The 20,730-nt window shown below is 42.9% G+C and overlaps 1 non-coding gene across 1 annotated transcript; it reads left to right on the forward strand.

The window, feature by feature from the left end:
* Positions 1 to 5,733: 5,733 nt before the first annotated feature.
* On the forward strand, positions 5,734 to 5,841 carry LOC130952189 (small nucleolar RNA R71). Its single transcript, XR_009074370.1, has one exon. It is a non-coding gene; the product is annotated as a small nucleolar RNA R71 (small nucleolar RNA).
* Positions 5,842 to 20,730: the final 14,889 nt, after the last annotated feature.

A 20,730-nucleotide genomic window follows, 5' to 3' on the forward strand; every position in this document is an offset into this window, starting at 1 on the left:
GCGATCAAGGAACACGGATAGAGCTATCCCTAAAATTCGAGTTCCAGGCCTCAAACAACCAAGCTGAATACGAGGCCCTACTAGCAGGACTAAAGCTAGCCGAAGAGGTCGGAGCCAAGAGAATCACGATCTTCAGTGACTCCCAGGTCGTCACCTCACAAGTAAATGGAAGCTACCAGGCCAAAGACCCTACTATGAAAAAATACCTGGACCAAACACAGGCGCAATTACGACACTTCCCGGAAATACAAATCCAGCACATACCTCGGGAGCAAAATGCTCGGGCAGACGCCCTCTCAAAACTTGCTAGCACCAAGCCCGGAGGGAACAACAGAAGTCTCCTCCAAGAAACTCTACAATCTCCGTCCGTGTTAAGGGAGGAAGAAATACTAAACATATCCGACCAACAACAAGGATGGATGACCCCCATACTCAGCTACCTGAAGTCGGGAACTCTCCCCGCCGAAAGAAGAGAAGCTAAAAGGCTTACAAAGGACGCCCAGAATTATACGCTAATCCATGACGTATTATACAGAAGAGGATTCTCAAACCCCCTCCTGAGGTGCGTCCCGACCTCAGAAACAAAGAGCGTCCTCGAAGAAGTCCACGAAGGCATGTGTGGGAACCATCTCGGAGCTCGGGCCCTATCCAAGAAAATAGTCAGAGCCGGATTCTACTGGCCGACCTTGCAAAGAGACGCGGCGGAGTTTGTGAAAATATGCCCCCCCTGCCAAAAGCATGCCAATTTTCACAAAGCGCCACCCGAAGACCTCATAAGCATCACTGCACCATGGCCCTTCGCAAAGTGGGGACTCGACCTACTCGGCCCGTTCCCACAAGGACCGGGGCAGGTCAAATACCTCATAGTAGGGGTCGACTACTTCACAAAGTGGATCGAGGCTGAACCCTTAGCCACTATTACGGCCCAGAAAAGCCGTAAATTCCTATACAAAAACATTGTCACGAGGTTCGGAGTCCCTACTCCATCACAACAGACAATGGAACACAGTTCACAGACACAAGTTTTCAGAACTTAGTGGCCGACCTAAAAATCAAACAACAGTTCACGTCAGTCGAACACCTACAGGCCAATGGACAAGCAGAGGCTGCAAATAAAGTCATCTTGGCCGGATTAAAACGAAGACTCCAAGAGGCCAAAGGGGCATGGGCCGACGAACTCCCCCAGGTATTATGGGCATATCGGACAAGCCCACACTCTACAACGGGAGAATCCCCATTCCGACTAGCTTACGGAATGGAAGCAATGATTCCCGTCGAAATAGACGAAGGATCACCCAGAGCCGTCTTCTACAACGAAGGAGGCAACCCTCAGGCACAAAGGGAAGAACTCGACCTCCTCCCCGAGGTCCGAGAAAGAGCCCGAATCCGAGAAGAAGCCTTAAAGCGGCGAACGGCCCTCAGATACAACCAAAAGGTAATAAAGCGAAGCTTCTCCATTCACGACCTGATCTTAATCCGAAATGACATCGGAACACAAAAGTCGGGAGAAGGAAAGCTAGCCGCAAATTGGAAAGGGCCCTACAAGGTAACAGAAGTCTTAGGGACAGGCTACTACAGGATATCCGACTTAGAAGGCAATGAGCTGCCCAGAGCCTGGCACGCCTGTAACTTAAGACGGTACTACAGCTAGAAAAACTTAACCCGAGGTGTACTCTTTTTCCCTACAAGGGTTTTTTAATGAGACACCCGGTTAAGTAGGACACCCGACCTAGTCAAAGGGGTAAACACTTTGTAAATACTCTTCTTTTTTAATACTAATCAAATTTCTTTATTTTCTCTTCTTCGTGATGAAGCATATCCTAGAAAAGTACCCCACCAAGGCGCATTAATTTATGCTCGGCAAAACGCAAAAAATCATTTGCCAAAAGGCCATACAAGGTCGGCAAAGATGAAGCGACGAGGTTCAAATTAATGTGAGAAGTTATAAAAGTAACTCTGAAATGGCTCGAAAAGCCAAATAGAAAAGAGGTTACAAAAATAACTTAAAGGGCCGACCAAACGACGAAGTCGGACCTGACTAAAGGAGGTACTCAAAGGATCCGAGGTCCGAGAATAAACTCGGACCCAAGAAAGAAAGCCTTAAAACGGCAAAAGAACCAGGACTTCGAGAAAACGCTAGCTAAAAAGTTGTTACCCGAAAACAACTAAAAAGCAAAAAAGCGAAAACGAGAAGCCAAAACGCTAGCTAAAAAGTTGTTACCCAAAAACAACTAAAAAGCAAAAAAGCGAAAACGAGAAGCCAAAACGCTAGCTAAAAAGTTGTTACCCAAAAACAACTAAAAAGCAAAAAAGCGAAAACGAGAAGCCAAAACGCTAGCTAAAAAGTTGTTACCCAAAAACAACTAAAAAGCAAAAAAGCGAAAACGAGAAGCCAAAACGCTAGCTAAAAAGTTGTTACCCAAAAACAACTAAAAAGCAAAAAAAGCGAAAACGAGAAGCCAAAACGCTAGCTAAAAAGTTGTTACCCAAAAACAACTAAAAAGCAAAAAAAGCGAAAACGAGAAGCCAAAACGCTAGCTAAAAAGTTGTTACCCAAAAACAACTAAAAAGCAAAAAAGCGGAAACAAAAAAAAGCCAAAACACAAAAGCATGGCATAATAAAAGCTACAGAGTAGCTAAAGTAAAAAAGATGTCCAAAATGTTTGCAGAACACATCCAAAAAACAAAGAAGCCCACAGGCCGGGCCAACCACCAAAAAAGATCACAGAGGATCAAGGACCTTCCCGGTCTCCACATCAACAGAAGGCTCCGGAGGGACCATCGAAATCGGGACCGCAGGAACAGCACCATCCCCCCGGCTTGGAACTTCCACACCAGATCTATCCTCGGCCAAAGGGGAAGTCGGGTTCACAACCGGAACCTCGGGATCGGACGCTGGAGCCTGGGGGTCGGACACCGGAACCTCATCCTCAGCAGGAGCAGGAACAATCTTTCCCTCCACAACCATGTTATCAGTACTGAACAAGCTCAGATCCAGGTCGGGAGCAAGAACCCGGACCTGATCCCTCAGATTCACAAACATAGCATCCATACCCTTGGCCACATTATCCTCCAGCTCATAAAAATCATCTCGAGCAGACTGCAATTTTTCCTTTGCCTCCACAAGCTCGGCATACAGCTTAGTGTAGTTCTCCGTCGCCACCCTCGCCATCTCCTCAGACGTCCTCGCCGCCGCCACAGCCGCAATAGCCCTAGTCTTCTCTACCTCCAAAGAGGCCTCCAGCTCAGTAATCCTAGCATCCTTCAGTTGACTAATTTTATCAAGGTCAGACCGTGCCTTCTCAAGTCGGGAGCTGGTCGCCCCAAGGGGAGCTTTCTTGAACTCCCGAGCAATGGCGGCATGAAGACTAGCCATCCGAACACAGCTCCGCGCCATATACTGAAAGTGATGCTCCATAGACGCATCATCAGTAGAAATATAGGTTTGGGGGAGAATGTGCTGCTCAACCCAACCAAGAGCGTCAAAATCCTTGTCATTAAAGCCGGCAAGCTCTCGGGAGGTCTTCTGTTTCTTGGGGGGAGGACCCGAGGTCGAGGACGGGGAAAGCTGACCGGGTCCGGAGGACGGAGGATCCTGAGTTATAGCTCGGAACTGAGGGGTTGGAATAGTCTTCGACCGAGTCTGAACACCCACGGTAGTCTTCTGCGGGGAAGGTCGGGCAGAAGCCTCAGCCTCAATATTCCGAGCTGCAGCGGACTTCTTCGACCGACGAAGAAACTTCATAGAATCAGCCTGAGAAGACATCTCTGCAGAAACAAAAGAAAGAGACTATCACAAACAGAAAAACCAAAAACGAAGCCAAAATACGAAAAAGGAAATCTCAAAGAGAGGTCGGGAACTACCTAACTCGGAACGGAGAAGGCTTGGATCTCCCAGCATTTTCTTCGTATCCAAGTGAGGCGCCCGACCCCATAGACTGCTCAACACACCAACAAAAGCCTGTTCCACCTCATCTAGACTCTCGAAAGTGTACTTGACCGACACTACATTCTCTTGCCAACAAAGAGGAAAAGAAGGCTCCCCACTCTCATCTAAGAAGAAAGGTCGGACACCTCCAAAAGCCCGAACTTTGAAATAATAGTTCTTGAAATCATGAAACGACTCATCATACAAAGTACAAAACTTCTTTCCGGCGTTTGCCCTAAAAGAGACCCAAGACACCTTCCCTCCACCCGAGCCCGGCTTCGTCAACACGAACAGATAAGAAAAAAGAGAAACAGAAGGAGAGACACCCAAAATCTGACACAAAAGTTGGAACAGCTTTAAAAACGCCCAAGAGTTTGGATGGAGTTGCGTAGGGGCAAGGTTACAAGACCAAAGGACCTCGGATTCTAAGTCGGTGAAAGGAAGTCGGACACCTAGCTTGGAGAAAAAACAATCGTAAGCATAGAAGAAGAGTTTCTCGGAATTCTCTAAAGGCGGGAAACACACCCTCTCCTCGGACTCCGGGGCTACTAGCTCGTAATCTCGCTCGGACTCCCTGTTCTCACAAATACTACACTCCCTACGGAACCTAATCAAGTATTCAGAATCTACAACAGAAGGGACCTTTAGAGGTACAGGATCTACCCAACCAAGACCACTCGGAATCTTGGACGACATTGCTTGAAACACCTTTCGAGACATAAAAAATCTTGCCTACAAAGAAAAATACAAACAGCAAGCCAAAAATCACACAAAGGCAGAAAAAACCCATTTCAGCAGAAGCAAGAAAACAAAGTTCTTTTAGGGAAAATACAGCAACCCGAATAGGCAAAGTAATCAGAGAAAAGAGCCCCCACCACACAACATGCAAACAAACAGTGGCGGCACCTCTTTCCGGGGCAACCCAAACATAGAAGAAAAAGAAACAGAAGCATACGTACACAGCAAAAGTGAAAGACGAAAACAAACCTGGAAAAGAAAGGAAGACGACGGCGAGCTCCAACGCAAAAAGAGCGAGAACGGCGGCACAGAAGAAACTCCGAAAAGAACGCACAGAAAAACTGGAGAGAAGAACAGAGAGAAAAAAGGAAGGTGCTCGAAAAAGAAAAGCGACGAAAAAACTCAGAAAAGGAAAGGAATAAACGAAGAAAAATGAGGAAAGGGGCAAATATATAAATGCCTCCACAGAGCGCCGCACGGAAATCGAGGAAGAAACGGTAACAAAGCAATAAATGCTGAAACGACCGTTTTTTCAAAATTCAAAACTACTATGCCCGAGCTCGACCTCTCAAAAGGACGAACTCGGGCAGGGGCACTGTTCATACCCTGACCGAGCTCTCCTAACCCGGCTAATCCACAGAAGGTCCGAGGTCGTCCCAAAGGCCCACGCCTGAGGTCGGACCTCGGACCAACAAAGGAAAAGGCCCATCAAAAGGAGCGAAGCCCAAAACCTAAAGGCCGAAAAGGCCTGGGAAAGGCGGTTCCACAGAGATAAAGATAAAACTCCCAAAAAGATAAGATAAGATAAGAATATCTTATCCAGGGATGATCACGACCAACTACTATAAATACACTGGAGCACCCAGGTATAACTCATACTCTAATTCTACTCGATATCTGCTTGGACCCATGCTAACTTAAGCATCGGAGTGTCATTGCAGGTACACCCCCCCGTCGTTCAGCACACCAAGCTCGGGTCACAGACCCCTACCTCGGACCTTGCCTGAACGACCGAGCTACACGTTTCAGGTAACCCTCGGAACAGTACCTATGATGCTCCATTCAGAAAGCATGTCAGAAGGACATTTTCTGATTAATTGTTTGTATCTCTCCCAAGCTTCATAGAGGGATTCTCCATCCTTCTGTCTGAAGGTTTGGACTTCAACTCTAAGCTTACTCAATTTTTGAGGTGGAAAGAACTTTGCCAAGAAGGCATTGACTAGCTTTTCCCATGAGTCCAGGCTTTCTTTAGGTTGTGAGTCCAACCATGTCCTAGCTCTGTCTCTTACAGCAAAAGGGAATAGCATTAGTCTGTAGACCTCAGGGTCAACCCCATTAGTCTTGACAGTGTCACAGATTTGTAAAAATTTAGCTAAAAACTGATGAGGATCTTCCAATGGAAGTCCATGGAACTTGCAATTCTGTTGCATTAGAGAAACTAATTGAGGCTTAAGCTCAAAGTTGTTTGCTCCAATGGCAGGGATAGAGATGCTTCTCCCATAGAAGTCGGGAGTAGGTGCAGTAAAGTCACCCAGCACCTTCCTTGCATTGTTGGCATTGTTGTTGTTTTCGGCTGCCATGTCTTCTTCTTTGAAGATTTCTGTTAGGTCCTCTGTAGAGAGTTGTGCCTTAGCTTCTCTTAGCTTTCGCTTCAAGGTCCTTTCAGGTTCAGGGTCAGCTTCAACAAGAATGCCTTTGTCTCTGCTCCTGCTCATATGAAAGAGAAGAGAACAAGAAAATATGGAATCCTCTATGTCACAGTATAGAGATTCCTTGAGGTGTCAGAAGAACAGAAAAATAGAAGAAAGAGGTAGAAGAATTCGAACTTAATCAGATAGAGTTCGAATTGTGCATTGAGAAGGAGTGGTACTCCATAAATAGAAGGATGTGGGAAGAGGGGAAGAGAATTTTCGAAAATTAATTAAAAAGTTTTTAAAATCATTTTGAAAAATTGATTGATAATTTTCGAAAACTCAAAGTGGAAAAAGAATCAAGTGATTTTTGAAAAAGATTTTGAAATTAGAAGTCAAAAAGATTTGATTGAAAACTATTTTGAAAAAGATGAGGTTAAGAAGATATGATTGGTTTTAAAAAATATGTGATTGAGAAGATATGATTTGAAAACAATTTTTAAAAAAAAAAGATTTGATTTTAACAATTAATGACTTGCCTAACAAGAAAAGATATGATTCAAACATTAAACCTTTCTCAACAGAAAAGGCAACATACTTGAAATGTTCAATCAAATCATTAATTGTTAGCAAGTATCTTTGAAGAAGGAAAGAAATTGATTTTGAAAATATTTGATTAAAAAGATATGATTTGAAAAAGATTTGATTTTGAAAAACTTTGAAAACTTGAAAAAAAAATTGATTTGAAAACAAAATCCTCCCCCTTGTGCCATCCTGGCGTTAAACGCCCAGAATGGTGCACATTCTGGCGTTTAACGCCCAATGCACTACCTTTTTGGGCGTTAAACGCCCAACCAGGCACCCTGGCTGGTGTTTAAACGCCAGTCTGTCCTTCTTCACTGAGCGTTTTGAACGCCCAGCTTTTTCTGTGTAATTCCTCTGCTGCATGTTCTGAATCTTCAGTTCCCTGTACTATTGACTTGAAAATAGAACCAAGATCAAATAGACAATGCATGCAAGACACCAAACTTAAAATTAGATACTAGACTCAAACAAGAAACATAAAATATTTTTGGTTTTTTTTTTTTTTTGATTTTGAAATTTTTTTTGGATTTTTTTCGAAAATTATATGGAAATAGAAAATAAAAGTTTCAGAATTCTTAATTTGGATTCCAGGAATCATTGCAATGCTAGTCTAAGACTCCGGTCTAGGAATTAGACATGGCTTCACAGCCAGCCAAGCTTTCAAAGAAAGCTTCGGTCCAAAACACTAGACATGGCCAATGGCCAGCCAAGCCTTAGCAGATCATTGCTCCAATAGCAAGATTGATAGAGATCAACAAGCTCTTGTGATGATCAGTTGAAACCTCGGTCCAATAAGATTAGACATGGCTTCTCAGCCAGCCAGATTTCAACAGATCATCATGAAACACTAGAATTCATTCTTAAGAACTCTGAAGAAAAATACCTAATCTAAGCAACAAGATGAACCGTCAGTTGTCCATACACGAAACAATCCCCGGCAACGGCGCCAAAAACTTGATAGCGCGAAATTGTGAACAATACTTTTCACAACTCTCATAATCCCTGGTAATGAATCCAAAAAATTGGTGTTCAATACCATGGAATAAACACAACTTCGCACAACTAACCAGCAAGTGCACTGGGTCGTCCAAGTAATAAACCTTACGCGAGTAAGGGTCGATCCCACGGAGATTGTCGGTATGAAGCAAGCTATGGTCACCTTGTAAATCTTAGTCAGGCAGAATCAAATGGGTATAGATGATGAATAAAACAGAAAGATAAAGATAGAGATACTTATGTATATCATTGGTGAGAGTTTCAGATAAGCGTATGAAGATGCTTGGTCCCTTCTGTCTCTCTGCTTTCCTACTGTCTTCATCCAATCCTTCTTACTCCTTTCCATGGCAAGCTTATGCAAGGGTTTCACCGTTGTCAGTGGCTACCTCCCATCCTCTCAGTGGAAATGTTCAACGCACCCTGTCATGGCACGGCTATCCATCTGTCGGTTCTCAATCAGGGCGGAATAGAATCCAGTGATTCTTTTGCGTCTGTCACTAATGCCCCGCCTTCAGGAGTTTGAAGCACGTCACAGTCATTCAATCATTGAATCCTACTCAGAATACCACAGACAAGGTTAGACCTTCCGGATTCTCTTGAATGCCGCCATCAGTTCTTGCCTATACCACGAAGACTCTGATCTCACGGAATGGTTGGCTCGTTTGTAAGGCGAGCACTCGGTTGTCAGGCGATCAACCATGCATCGTGTATCAGGAATCCAATAGATATTCACCCAATCTAAGGTAGAACGGAGGTGGTTGTCAGTCACACGTTCATAGGTGAGAATGATGATGAGTGTCACGGATCATCACATTCATCAAGTTGAAGAACAAGTGATATCTTGGACAAAGAACAAGCGGAATTGAATAGAAGAACAATAGTAATTGCATTAATACTCGAGGTACAGCAGAGCTCCACACCTTAATCTATGGTGTGTAGAAACTCCACCGTTGAAAATACATAAGAACAAGAGTGATCATTGGCTTCGGCCCCAGAGAGGGAACCAGAAAAACCAAGATGAAAATACAATAGTAAAAGGTCCTACTTATAGAAAACTAGTAGCCTAAGGTTTACAAAGATGAGTAAATGACATAAAAATCCACTTCTGGGCCCACTTGGTGTGTGCTTGGGCTGAGCATTGAAGCATTTTCGTGTAGAGACTCTTCTTGGAGTTAAACGCCAGCTTTTATGCCAGTTTGGGCGTTTAACTCCCATTTTGGTGCCAGTTCCGGCGTTTAACGCTGGGAATTCTGAGGGTGACTTTGAACGCCGGTTTGGGCCATCAAATCTTGGGCAAAGTATGAACTATCATATATTGCTGGAAATCCCAGGATGTCTACTTTCCAAAGCCGTTGAGAGCGCGCCAATTGGGCTTCTGTAGCTCCAGAAAATCCACTTCGAGTGCAGGGAGGTCAGAATCCAACAGCATCTGCAGTCCTTTTCAGTCTCTGAATCAGATTTTTGCTCAGGTCCCTCAATTTCAGCCAGAAAATACCTGAAATCACAGAAAAACACACAAACTCATAGTAAAGTCCAGAAAAGTGAATTTTAACTAAAAACTAATAAAAATCTACTAAGAACTCAACTAAAATTGCTAAAAACATACTAAAAACAATGCCAAAAAGCGTATAAATTATCCGCTCATCAGTCTCTGAGCATAGGGTTGGGCTTGTTGGTAGCTACAAGGGGGTCCACCATATCTATCAGCTTGGTATGCATTGTAGAATGGTCTGTGTCCATGATATCTAGGAGGATGTTGTTGCCTAAAGGGGTGATCAGATCCTCTTGGCTCCATCCATCTTTGATTGCTTAGACCGTGATGCATATTCCTGTTATAGCTTCCATTCCTTTCAACAAAATTAGAACCAAACTCAAAGTGAGAGGGGTGAGAATTCATAGTAGCTATCAGAAATAAGAAGGGAAAACAAAAACAAACAAACAGGTAAAAGAAAAGTATTTATAATAACCAATAATAAGGCACACGTTTGCAATTCTCCGGTAACGGCGCCATTTTGACGTTAGGATTTTTGCTAGTAAAGAATTTTATAAAAATATAATCGCGTTGTAAATATAGCTTCTAAACCAACAGAAAATCCTTTCGTATAAACGTTTGGTTGTCACAAGTAACAAACCCCTTTGGAATTGATAACTGAAGTATTTAAACCTCGTGTCGTCTTCTCAAGGAATTGCAGGGAAGTATGATTTATTATTGGTTATGCAAAGGTATATTTTGGAGTTTTGAAAAGGTTTGAACAAGTAATTTACTTGATAAGAAAAATAAATTAATAATTAGAAAATCTCTTGGCAAGGTATGAGAATTGGAAATCCCATCCTAGTTATCCTTATCAGGTGTGATGAGTATTGTCCGTTGCTCCCACTTAGTTAACCCTTACTAAATAAAGGAAAGTCAAGTGGACCAATTAATTTGATTCCTCAAGTCCTACTCAACTCCTAAGGAAAGACTAGCTTTAGAGGGATCCAAATTAACCAGCAAACTTCAAATATTAATCAACTGCTGAGTTTGATAACTCAAGTGTCACCAATTACTCAACCAAAGCCAAAAGAGAAAAATTCAAATTATTATATAATAAATAAAAGAAAGCAATCATAAAATCTGAAATACCTCAAATTGCATTAATAAAAGAAATCAAATCTAACACGGAAAAGTTCATAAATTAAATTGGAAAAATAAATAAAAAGAAAATTAAACCTAGAAATTGAGAATAAGAAATCCTAAATCCTTTAAGAGGAATCCTAATCCTAAATTCTAAGGGAGAGGAGCGAGCCTCTCTCTCTAAAAACTACATCTAAATCCTAAAACTATGTATGACTATATGTTGTATGATGTATATGATGAATGAATGGATTTTCCCACTTTATAGCCTCTAATTTGTGCTTTCTGGGCCAAAACCTGGGTCAAAAACAGCCCAAAAATTGCTCCCAGCATTTTTTGGTACGTTCAGGTCGCGGAAAAGTGACGCGGAAGCGTCGTCCACACGTTTGCGTGGATTGAAGTACGTAGATGCGATGTGGGCGCGTCATCCACGCGTTCGCATCACCTAACTTCGAGGCATCTATGGCAAATTATATATCGTTGAGAAGCCCCGGATGTTATCTTTCCAATGCAACTGAAACCGCGTCATTTGGACCTATGTAGCTCAAGTTATGCCTGTTTGAGTGCGAAGAGGTCAGGCTGGACAGCTTAGCAACTTCTTCAACTTCTTGTATTCCTTCCACTTTTGTATGCTTCCTTTCCATCCTCTGAGCCATTCTTGCCCTGTAATCTCTGAAATCACTTAACACACATATCAAGGCATCGAATGGTAATAAGAGAGGATTAAACATAGCAAATTTAAAGCCCAAAGAAGCATGTTTTCAATCATAGCACAAAATTTGGAAGGAAAAAGTAAAACATGCGAATAATATGAATAAGTGGGTAAAGAGTTGATAAAAACCACTCAATTGAGCACAAGATAAACCATGAAAGAGTGGTTTATCAGGCTTCTTTCAAAAAGAAAGCTTCTTGGGTTTCTTTTAGATCTGCTCAGGGGTATAAAGTTTTTGCCATGTATAATGAGTCCTTTAAGGACTTTAAGAACTATTTCTTTAAAGTTCGAGCTGTTGAGGGGGACCCGCCCCTTTTTTCTTGATGAAAATGATGAGCCTGCTTTTCCTCTGAAATGGCAAAAGAATGTGACAGTGTCTCGTTATACATGGAAGATGCTTGACGAGGTTGAGCGGGCTTTTATGATTGTTCTAGAGGACATATGGGGGGAACCCCCCATCTTGATACCAAAAAGTTTCTGGGGGACCCGTCCCTGGTCCGAACTGTGTTGGGTACTGTCTGACTAATTTTTATCCTTTGTTTCTTAGCTTTGCTTCCTCTTATTTTGCGATTGTAATCCTTTACTGTGGTTGATTCTGTTTTTCAGAGATGTCAAAAAATAATGACTCCATGAAGGCCTTCAAAAAGGCAAGGAAGGCTGCTGCTGCTCAAAACATATCGGCCAAGGCGGCAGGAGAGGGGTCTTCTCAAGTTCAGGTGAAGCCGCCTGTGCCGAGTTCACCCGGGCCAAGGAGGGTGATCCTTACTCCCCGGGTTTGTCTGGCTGACCCTCCACAAACTTCAGCTGCTGCATCTGGCGCTCCTCCTCCAAAAAACAAAAAACGTCTGAGCCCTTTAACCTTGATGCCCCTGATTTTGATGTTGTTGAGTTTGTTGACCAGCAAATTGCCCCCTATTGAGGTATTTCAATGGATGATGTGTCCATTCTTCATTACATGGAGTTTATAACTAGAAGCAGTGTGAATATGGCTCATATGGGTGCGGCTCTTTTTCGAACTGCTCAGGGTATTCCGGTTCATGCTACAAAGTCTTTTATGATGGAGGTTAAGTCAGAGTTTGATAGGATAAAAGGTTTGAAGGAGGAGCTGGAGGTAAAGTTGGAGAAGGTGGAGAAAGAGTTAGAGGGTGAAAAGGCTAGCTCTGTGGCTTTGGTAGCTTCTGGGAAGTTGGCTGAAGACACGGCGTTAAAGCACAAGGAGAGCTATGTTTCAGTCTACCGAGAAGTGGTGCGTCTCAGGGGTGATTTGGAGACTGCCTGGGATGACTATACCGAGCTCCAATGTCACCTTGTGGGCAGCGTGACTGCGGCTTATGAGAACTTAAAGGAGCAGATTCGGGTCCTTGCATCGGAGCTCGACCTCACTCTCTTCAGCCTTGACAATGTTTTGAGGGATGGTAAGATTGTCCCTGACGACCCTGATGAAGATGATGTTGAACCTCTTCCTGCGCCTGCCGCCAAGGCTTCTGTTGTGCCGACTTCATTAGCTCCTTTAGCCGGAATTGAGCCTGAACCTGACTGTCAAATCTTGAACCGAGAGGATGGGACAATGGATGTTGTGCCTCTCCAAACTCGTCCTCCTTCGCCCCATGTTGATGCAGCTACTGGGAAACCTCTAGATCTTCTTTAGTTATTCCTGATATGTTTGCATATGGCCCTGCCTGTGGGCTTTTGAACTTTCGCTTTTGTAAATGGTATTTGTTGACTGTTGACACTTTCTTAGTTGCTTGTTTAGCAACTTTATTTTGAAAAACAAAGTAATTTCCAGGCTTTTTGGGCTGACCTTGGTGGCCTCTGAAGCTTGCTATTATTATAACTCTATGTTTTTATATCATGTCTGTCTGCACTCGTCTTGGTACCTTTGTAGGTTTTGGGAGTGTTGGAACTTTGTCTGACCTTATTGGCTTGATTCCTTTGCCTGATGTTATTTTCAGCAATTTATTTTGTTTGAACTTTGTTCAGGTCTTTGTAAGGAATTATGTTTTATAATGCTGTGGTTGTCGATTTTGTCAGGTTGGTTTTTTACCCCAGTTGTTGTTTGTAACCCTCTTTTTTGGACCTCATTTAGGTCTCTTTCAGGGGTAACTTTTGTAGCTTTATGTTTTGGGCCAACTTCATCATGTCGGGCCCTTCCAAGTTATTTTGTAATCCTCTTTCTTGGATTTTGTTCAGATCTCTTTCAGGGATTACTTCTATAACTTTATGCTTTGGGCCGACTTCCTTACGTCGGGTCTTTCAAAGTTATTTTTATAATCCTCTTTCTTGGACCTTATTTAGATCTCTTTTAGGGATTACTTTTATTACTTTTTATGTTTTGGGCCAACTTCATCTTGTCGGGCCCTTCTAAGTTATTTTTGTAATCCTCTTTCTTGGACCTTGTTTAGGTCTCTTTCAGGGATTACTTTTATAACTTTTTATGTTTTGGGCCGACTTCATCATGTCGGGCCCTTCTAAGTTATTTTTGTAATCCTCTTTCTTGGACCTTGTTCAGGTCTCTTTCAGGGATTACTTTTATAACTCTTATGTTTTGGGCTGACTTCGTCACGTCGGGCCCTTCTAAGTTATAGTAATCCTCTTTTATAGGGATAGCCAGACCTCTTTCCAGGGATTTACTTATAACTTCGGCTATTGCAACTGGTCCGACTTCTTTATGTCGGCCAGTCTTTAAGTTATATTATAGCAATCCATTTTATTAGGACCTCATCAGGTCCTTTCTATGGATCACTTTCTATAACTTCTAGCATTATTCTGTTTTCATCTTTGCCAATTTTGTAGAGATTGGGTTTAACCCTCGTTTGGTCGACCTTTTAATGAATTTGGTTTTCGTTTTTGGTGTTTATCGTGATCGCATAGTGAATTTGATTTTCACTTTCTGCCGATCTGTAGCTTTATAATCGGACGATGAATGTTTCAGACTAATGCGTCTTGAGCGTTTGTAGAAGATCTGAATAGATTTTATTTAAAAGAGAACGCAAATATATACATGCGGGAGGTTAATCCTCTAAGTGGGGTGATTTGTAGGTCTCGGCTTGGCGCCTCATTAAAAAACCTTTTCAGGAAAAAGAGTGCACCCTATCCTAAGATCCTTTATAATCCCTAACTGTAGTACCTTCTTAGGTTGCAGGCGTGCCATGACCTAGGAAGCTCTCGCCCATCGAGTTCAGACAGTTTGTAGTAGCCCTTTCCAAGTACTTCTATAACTCGGTAGGGTTCTTTCCAATTTGCTGCCAGCTTTCCTTCTCCAGGTCGGGTTGTTCCGATGTCATTTCGGATTAGGATGAGGTCATTCTCAGCAAGAACTCGTCGTACTACCTTTTGATTGTATCTCGTAGCCATTCATCATTTTAATGCTTCTTCCCTAATCCGAGATCTTTCTCAGACTTCCAGAAGTAGGTCAAGTTCTTCTCTTTGTAGTTGAGAGTTGGCTTCTTCACTATAGTGAATCATTCAAGGTGACCTTTCTTCAATCTCCACTGTGATCATTGCCTCCATTCCATACGCTAATCGGAAGGGTGATTCCTTTGTGGCGGAATGTGGCTTTGTTCGATATGCCCATAGGACTTGTGGGAGCTCCTCGGCCCAGGCTCCCTTTGCATCCTGTAATCTCTATTTCAGCCCAGCTAGTATGACTTTGTTGGTAGCTTTGGCTTGTCCATTGGCTTAGGGATGTTCTACGAAAGTGAATTATTGTTTTATGTTCAAGTCAGCCGCTAGCTTTCTGAAGCCTGCATCTGTGAACTGAGTACCATTGTCTGTGGTGATGGAGTATGGAACCCCAAACCTCGTGACAATGTTCCTATATAGGAATTTTTGACTTCTTTGAGCAGTGGCATTAGCTAGGGGTTCTGCCTCGATCCACTTTATGAAGTAGTCTATCCCCACTATAAGGAATTTAACTTGTCCCGATCCCTGAGGAAAGGGTCCGAGAAGGTCAAGTCCCCATTTTGCGAATGGCCAAGGTGAGGTCACGTTGATGAGCTCCTCTAGTGGGACGATGTGAAAGTTGGCATGTTTCTGACATGATGGACATGTCTTTACGAATTCTGTGGCTTTCTTTTGTAGAGTTGGCTAATAAAATTCTGTCCGGAGTACTTTTTTGGTAAGTTCTTGCACTCCGAGGTGATTGCCACAAATGCCACTGTGTACTTCTTCCAAAACTTCCTTTATGTTAGAAATCGGTACGCATTTTAACAATCGTATTGAAATCCCTCTTTTGTATAGAGCATTGATTATGATAGTGTAGTATTGTGCCTCCCGTTTCAACCTCTTTGCCTCCTTTTCCTTTATGGGGAGTGCTTTTGTTTTGAGGTAGTTAATTATGGGAGTCATCCATCCTTGATCCTGACCTGTTATGGTCAGGACTTTTTCTTCTTCCAAGATTGATGGATTCTGCAGAATTTCTTGGATAAGGCTTCTATTGTTGCCCTCTGGTTTGGTGCTGGCTAGTTTTGATAGTGTGTCAGCTCGAGCATTCCGTTCTCGGGGTATGTGACAGATCTCATATTCTCTGAGTTGTTCGAGCTATCCCTTGGTTTTGTCCAAGTATTTTTTCATGGTGGGATCTTTGGCTTGGTAGCTTCCTGCTATTTGTGAAGTGACTATTTGTGAGTCGATGAAGATGGTAAGCTTTTGAGCTCTCACCTCCCTAGCCAGCTTCAAACCAGCTAGTAGTGCCTCATATTCCGCTTGGTTGTTTGAGATAGGGAACCCTAATTTGAGGGAGAGTTCGATTTGGGTTCCTTGGTCGCTTTCAATTATCACACCCGCGCCGCTTCCAGTTTTATTTGAGGAACCGTCCACGTAGAGATTCCATTCTATGGGGATTTCCGGTGTGTCTGTAAATTCTGCAATGAAGTCGGCCAGGTATTATGATTTGATGGCTGTCCAAGCTTCGTATTGAAGATCAAATTCGGATAACTCGATTGCCCATTGCAAGATTCTGCCCGCTAGGTCTGTTTTTTGTAAGATCCCTTTTATGGGCTGGTTGGTTCGAACCCTAATGGTGTGGGCCTGGAAATATGAACGAAGTCGTCGAGATATTAGTATCAGAGCGTAGGCAAACTTTTTTATTTATTGGTAGTTTAGCTCGGATCCTTGTAATGCTTTACTGATGAAATATACGGGTTGTTGCCCGCTGTCGTCTTCTCGGACTAGTGCTGAGGCTACTGCCCGACTTCCTACCACGAGGTACAATATGAATGGTTCTCCTTTTCGTGGCCGAGTTAGGATAGGTGGCTGTCCCAGGAATCTTTTGAAATCTTGGAAGGCTTGCTCGCACTCCGTTGTCCATTCAAACTTCTTTCCCTTCCTTAGAGTGGCGTAGAAGGGGAGAGATCTTATTGCCGATCCGGCTAGAAATCTGGACAAGGCTGCCAACCTCCCATTGAGTTGTTTTACCTCTTTGACACAAGTCAGACTCTTCATGTTGAGTATGGCCCAGCATTTATCCGGGTTTGCCTCGATTCCTCTCTGTGTGAGCAAAAAACCCAAGAATTTGCGAGCTTCTACTGCGAAGGTGCATTTTGCGGGATTATGTCGCATGCCATGCCGTCTTATAGTGTCGAACACCTGGGTCAGGTTGGACAATAGCTTCTCTTCATTTTGTGTCATTATTAGCATGTCGTCTACGTAGATTTCCATGATTTTTCCGATATGATTCGAAAAGACCTTATTCATTAATCTCTGATAAGTAGCTCCCGTATTTTTAAGACCGAAAGGCATAACGATGTAGCAGTAGTTTGCTTTTAGGTTTAAGAAGGAAGTTTTTTCTTGGTCGGGTGGATACATTGGGATTTGATTGTATCCCGAATATGCGTCCATATACGAGAGGTATTTATATCCTGAGGAAGCATCGACCAGTGCGTTGATACTTGGGAGTGGATAAGGATCTTTTGGGTAGGCTTTGTTGAGATTAGTGTAGTCGGTGCACATTCGTCACTTCCCGTTTAATTTTTTCACCAAGACGACGTTAGCTAGCCATAGTGGGTATTTGACTTCTCTTATAAATCCTGCCTCTAGTAGAGCTTGTACCTGCTCTTCCACAACATGAGAGTGTTCTGGTCCGAGCTTTCTGTACCTCTGTTGCACTGGCCGAGATCCTGGGTAGACTGCTAGTTTGTGGCACATTAACTTGGGGTCTATGCCTGGCATGTCTGCCGCCTTCCATGTAAAGAGGTCGACGTTATCTCGTAAGAACTGTATGAGCGATTCTTTTATGTCTCCTTGTAGGATTGTACCGATACTGGTCGTTTGGTCCTGGGAATCCCCGATCTGGACTTTCTCTATTCCGCCTTCAAGTTGTGGGCGGAGTTCTTGCCGCCTCTGAACTCCACCGAGTTTGATTGTGTGAAATTCTTCTCCTCTACCTCTGAGGTTTATACTTTCGTTGTAACAATGGCGTGCCATCTTCTGATCTGCTTTTATTGTAGCTATCCCTTCTACAGTTGGGAATTTCATGCATAGATGTGGAGTTGAGACTATTGCACCGAGCTGATTCAATGTTGTCCAACCTATTAAGGTATTGTAGGCTGAACTTACGTCGACCACGATGTAATCTATCTTGAGTGTTTTTGACTGGTTTCCTTTTCCGAAAGTTGTGTGTAGCGAGATGTATCCCAGCGGTTGAACCGGGGTGTCTCCTAGTCCAAACAGGCTGTTCGGATGTGCTATAAGTTCTTTTTTTTCCAAACCGAGCTTGTCGAAGGCAGTTTTGAATAAGATGTCGGCCGAGCTCCCTTGGTCTATCAGTGTGCGGTGGAGATTTGCGTTTGCCAGTATAACAGTGATGACCATGGGATCGTCGTGTCCCAATATGATGCCAGATGCGTCTTCTCTGGTGAAAGTGATCGCGGGGATGTCGGGTGCTTCCTCCTTCCCTTTAACATGATATACGTCCTTAAGATGTCTTTTGCGAGATGATTTGGAGATTCATCCCCCCGCAAATCCGCCGTGTATCATGTGGACATGTCTTTCTGGTGCACGAGGTGATCGCTCAGCTTGTCCGACATCTTCTGCTCTTCTTCTTTTTCTTTGCTCATCGTCCCGGGTGGCCAGATACCGATCTAGCTTCCCTTCTCTTACTAGTTTTTCAATGACATTTTTTAAAATGAAACACTCATTGGTGGAATGCCCGCGAATTCGATGATATTCATAATATTCAGCCTGATTTCTTCCTCCTTTTTTGCCTTTGAGTGCTCGAGCTGGGGGTATTTTTTTAGTGTTGCATACCTCTCTGTAGACATCCACGAGAGACACCCAAAAGGGGGTGTAATTGTGATATTTTTTTATTTTTTCTCCATGTCGATTGATGACAAGTCATCATATACCCATTTTTCAAGCTAATTTCACTTGTTTTGTTAGCATTTATGCACTTTCTTGCATCCTAAGTAAGTGATTTGGAGTGAAAATGCATAACTTCTCTAAATCAAGCAACCACCATGAAATTAATGTTAAATCATGAGGTTTAAGCTAATTTTAATTGAATTTTAATTGATTTATAAGCCTCTTGAATTTAGTGATACTTGGAGTGGTTGTTTTGGTTTTATATAGGTGAAGAAAAGAAAAGAAAAGGAAAAGCGTGGCCTAAGAAGTGTAGCCCAAGGAAAGGAAAGTGTGGCAAAAGAGAGAAGAAGCGTGCCGCATGCAAAGAGGAAGGCAACATTGCCCTCCACAAGGGCACACTGCCCTCTAGGAGGGCAACATAAGAGAACCAAGAAGAGAAGGCAACTCTGCCCTGCCCACTACAAGGGCAGAGCACAAAATGTGCCATGGAACCAAGAGGAAGAGAACCTTGCCCTGCCCTCCACAAGGGCAGTATCGGGCTCTCCAAGGAAAGAAATCAAAGGAAAAATGCCTATGATGCATGCCACAAGGATCGAACAAGGAACCATGAGGAAGCTAGGACTTAAGGTTGATTGCCGTGCCATGAAGCCAAGAAAAATGATGAGCGCGTGCTTCTGCCGTGTTTCGAACACGGGACGTGAAAGAGGGAACATTGCCCTGCCCTCTGCGCGGGCAGGGCAGCATCTTGTGTGTGGCGCACCAAGAAGCGATTCTGGCGCACCAATTTTCGACCCTGGCAGCGCCAAGCGCGCACACTCCTCGATCTGGCAGCACCACAATTTTCTGCCCTGCCCTTGGCGCGGGCAGGGCAGCGTTTTGCATTCCTGGCAGCACCAATCCGCACCAACACGCACCCAAGACGCACCAAACCTCCGCACCAAGCACCAATTTTCTGCCCTGCCCTCCACAAGGGCAGGGCAGCCTCCTGGGAGCCACCATTTTGGGCCGAAAATTTAAATTAAAAATCCATTTGAATTCATTTCTTCACCAATTCAAAAGCCCATCCAAATCCCAATATCCAAGAATAGAAAGTGTATAAATAGGAGTTAGTTTGATGTAATTAGGACTTTTACCTTTACTTTTGAATTTTACTTTTACTTTCACTTTTCTTTTGAGCTTTGGCAATTGTTCTTGGTGACTTCACCGAGATTTCTGAGAATTGGGGAGGAGAATTGATCTCTCTTCTTCTTCATTCTTGCCTGAGCATTTCTAATCTTCTGTTTATGAGTTTTGGGTGTGAGAAATTGAGGAAATTCTGTCTCAATTCCCATTCAAATTCTCTTCAAATCTCTTTCTGCATAATTGAATCCATTTACATTTCCTTTACTTCTTCTTCTTCTAATTCTTGTCAATTGCTTTGTTAACTTGGATCTAGGAAGGCAAATAGAGATCTAGGCTCTGCTACCTAGTCTCTTGAGACCTGAGACCAAATTTTACTTTTGGTTCCTCTGGGAACCTCTGCTGCACTTTATTTCCTTGCTGATTTAATTCTCATTGCTTCTAATTCAATTTCTGTTCTATTAATTGTTGCAATTCACATTCTCTTGTTTAAATTCTGCAATCCCTGTCCTCAATTCCCTTTTACTTTCAAGCAATTTATATTTCTTGCAATTTAAGTTACTGCAATTTACATTTCTTGCACTTTAAGTTTCAGTCATTTACTTTCTTGTTCTTTAAGATTCAGTCCATTTTACCTTCCTGTTCTTAAATTTACTGCAAATTCCCCTCTCCATTTATATTTACTGTCATTTACTTCCTGTTAAACACAAATCACTCAACCAACACTTGATCCGCTTGACTAAACCACCCACTAAACTAAAATTGCTCAATCCTTCAATCCCTGTGGGATCGACCTCACTCATGTGAGTTATTATTACTTGATGCGACCCGGTACACTTGCCGGTGAGTTTTGTGTTGGATCGTTTTCCACACATCAAGTTTTTGGCGCCGTTGCCAGGGATTGAAATAGATTGACAATGATTAAGTGAAGTGGAGGTCTAGATTAAGCATTTTTTTTCTTTTCTGTTATTATAATTCTTACTAACACACTAACTGTTTGAGTTTTTGCTTAAACTAACTAAAACTTCATTCGAGCTATAGATTGAAGTTTCATTAGCTTTCTGGGTTTGTGTGTTTATTATTGTGTGTTTGTATGTCAGGTACAGGA

This window comes from Arachis stenosperma, chromosome 9 (assembly GCF_014773155.1).
Source record: "Arachis stenosperma cultivar V10309 chromosome 9, arast.V10309.gnm1.PFL2, whole genome shotgun sequence".
NCBI classification, from domain to species: Eukaryota; Viridiplantae; Streptophyta; class Magnoliopsida; order Fabales; family Fabaceae; genus Arachis; species Arachis stenosperma.